Here is a 3,553-nt window from a genome sequence, read left to right on the forward strand (position 1 = left end):
GGACTCATTACAGTATGCAATAATTATTCTTGAGAGTAAGGGGCAAAAAATTGGAAAAAAGTATTCAATGGACAAATATATGTCGTATAACCATAGCAGAAAACAAAAAGAATCAGCAGAATATATGCTTATTAATTTCATGTGACTGAAAACAGAATCAGTAGAAAAAAAACACAACTCTGTTTTATAACTTCAGCATTCAACCTTTGATTCAATCCACCATAGCCTTCGTCTTATATATACTTGATCAAAAGGTGAAACACAACTCTGTTTTATAACCTCATCATTCAACCTCAACATTCAATCTTTGATTCAATCCACCATAACATGTACAAATATATATGCCATATTCAATTTAGCATGACATATTCTAGCAGAAATAGAATTCAGAAAAAAATAAATAACAAATAAAAATAAATATCTAAACATAAATAATGTCAAATCACAAGTTCTAGCAGAAAGCCATACAGCTCTAACAGTTTAAAATCCTTACCTGAAGAAGAATATTCTGTGCTTGAAAAATATTCTATGCATTGATGATTATTGCTAAGACGCGAGGAGAGAGAGAGAGAGGCGAGGGAGACAACACAAACAGGAAGCACAACTCGAGCAGACGCGGAGGTGAGAGACGTGCGAGCAACCGAGCTCAAACAGAGGAGAGAGGCCGGATGCGACCACAGTCACCACACAACACGAAGGATCCGAACAGAATCGTGACGATGGCGGCAAAAATGCAGTTGCGGTGAACCGAGATGAGCTGTAATAATGAACACAAATGCAAACAAGGAGCGTGGTGGTCATGCAAGTCCAATCGGCGGCAAGGCGGTGCCGACGCCGGTGGAGCCTCCATGAATTTGGGAAAAAAACTCGCTAGGGTTTGGTTTTCATGGAGGAAGGGCTCTATTAGGGTTTCGTTTTTTTATGAAATCAGTTGGGAAAAATCTGAACAAAGAGGAGAAGAGTTAAATTAACAAGGGTATTTTGGTCTTTTTACTTTGTTATATACATTCTATTTCCATTGGAATTAAAGATAACCAGAGGGAGACGGAAATGAAAGTGGTATTTTGATTCCAGGGAGTAAAGTTTACCTGGGAAAATATTTTTAAACTTTGAAACAAACATGTGAATAAGATATTCCCATCTAAATATTCTTACGAATACTTAAATATTCTTCTAACCATACACACCCTTAGATTAATTGATTGTCATCCCTTTTGTTGACACTACTTTACTTTAATCTCATGTTTCTTGGTCACATGCCTTTTTATTGCTATTATCTTAGTTGCATGTTTGTTAGATCGCCATTTACTTTGTGTTTCCAATTGTTGCAATTTATTTGTTAATTGTTAATTGGTTTTGAATTCTAGTTGCTTTACTATTATCGTATCCATATTTAAAATCTTCGAATTTCATAATCAATGATGTGCACTCAATTGCATGTCCTAGAAAAAATAACTCGGGATTCTACTCTTGATAATTGATTTGATTCTTGTGACACTCTTCTAAATTCTGATTGAGGCTTATTTGTCGATTTAGGCTATACTTGCGACATTCGAGTTTGAAAAACTTTGAATTTTCTAGACCGACATTAATCCTTCGTCACTCGTTGAGTTCTTCAATTCTATCCGAACAAAGTGGTTAGGTACTTTGATTTTCTTGCCCAAAGTCTTCTTCCATTCTGTTTTTGCATTTTGGTTATGGGTATTGAGAGATTCTCATGATTTTAATATTTTAGGTGTAATCTAGCATTGGGTAATTATTGGGTTGTGCCCCAAGTATCCATGGGTAAGGAAATAAATTACTAAATCCTTGTAAATCGATGAATTAGTGGAACCCTAGTGTAATTTTGGTAAATTATGTGAAATTTAAATTGAATTCATGTGGATAGAAGTTAAATTGATGAACTTGAGTGCTTGACTTGGAGCTTTGGTGGTTGGGGCTAGCTAAATTGGCAAATTGAAAACTTTGAAACTTGTGGAGAAGAGGCTTTCGATGGTGTTTAAGATTGAGGAGAAATCGGCCAATGTATGGTTTCAGTTTCTTATAGTTAATATATAATGTTGCGTGAAACTTAGGTTAATTGCCATAAGATAAGCGTGAATACTATGAATTGTTATATTTGGTGGTTAACTGTGTATATATGTGATGTATGATGAGTATAATGATGTGAATTGGGGAACTTAGGTGAGGAAATGATTGTGAAGTTATTGAATATGTATATATGTGATATATGAGAAGTTTGATGATGAGTTGATGTTTAATGTTGGAATTTTTTGAATAGATTGAAGGATTTAGGAGTTGATATGTTTGAGGAATAATTAGAATGGATTTGGTTGTGAATGGTTTGGTTTTAAATTGTGAGTTTTGGAAAACTGGAGGAATTGTAAGTTTTGGTAAAATCTGATTTTTGACCAACTTCGGCGGACCATAACTTGGCTTCCGGACACCCAAATCTTGTGAAATGTCTTGAATAAAAATTAGATCCGTGAATTTTATAACATTTTATGAACGGATAAAAAATAATTTTTAAGGAAAAAGTTATGGCGTTTGAAGTTCAGTGTAAAAAATTGATTTTCTGAACTTAACAGCTTTTTGGCAAAACTGACAGGATTGCGTATGCGACAGTGTCAAACGACACAAATATTGGGCTCTGCCCAGATATCTCACGTACATGACAGTGTAAATATGGAATTCCCGCCTATGTGGACAGAGTCTCGTGTACGCGGATAGGGTCTCGTGTACACGACACTGTTTCTTTTCAAATCTCACGTACGCGGTAGGTGGCTTGCGTACGCATGACCTCTGTTTTGCTGAAATAGCAATTTTGAGTTTTTAAACCATTTCTCTAGCTTTCCAAACCTCTATAACTACTGTTTAAGGTCTGATAGCTAGTGTTTAGGCTTTAAGATGAGCGAGAGAGTATTGGGTTAAATAAAAGGGGCATTTTTTGTTATGAATTTAGAGTCGGTGGCTTAGGATTGTAGAGTGTTGTGGGTGAATTAGCTAGAATATTTTGTGGAGTGTTCTAAGTGGATTAAGGAAGACATATCGAAGTATAATCGAGATAAGTTTAAAGAAGCATGTTTTGATTATGAAAATATATTTTGATTATAAAAAACTGATTTGGGCATGATTGTTTCTTTTTTAGCACTCTTTCTTGAAAGTGCGACCTTAGTGAGATGATGGAATGTGAGGACACCCTTCTTTGTTCTCCTGATATTGTAAAATCACCTCCAGCGAGATGATGGGAGGATAGGATCCCCTGTTTTATTCCTCTTGGACATGGTTTCATCCTACTTGCTCTATGTTGGTTGTTGAGGCTCCCTGGGTAGATGCAAGGGTGTGGTTCACCTCACTTGCTCCGGATTAAGATGATTTGGGCTTACTGGGTAGACGCAAGGGTTGAGATTTTGTCCTACTTGCTCCAGGATGGTAATTAATATTTATCTGAATCACGAGTCTCCCATGGTAAACGTAATAGCTCGCTCCCACTTGCTCCAGGTTGAGATTTGAGATTCTGTTGACCCTATGTCGCAAGTGTGGTCGGACGCTT

Source organism: Arachis duranensis, chromosome 5 (genome assembly GCF_000817695.3).
Source record: "Arachis duranensis cultivar V14167 chromosome 5, aradu.V14167.gnm2.J7QH, whole genome shotgun sequence".
NCBI lineage: Eukaryota > Viridiplantae > Streptophyta > Magnoliopsida > Fabales > Fabaceae > Arachis > Arachis duranensis.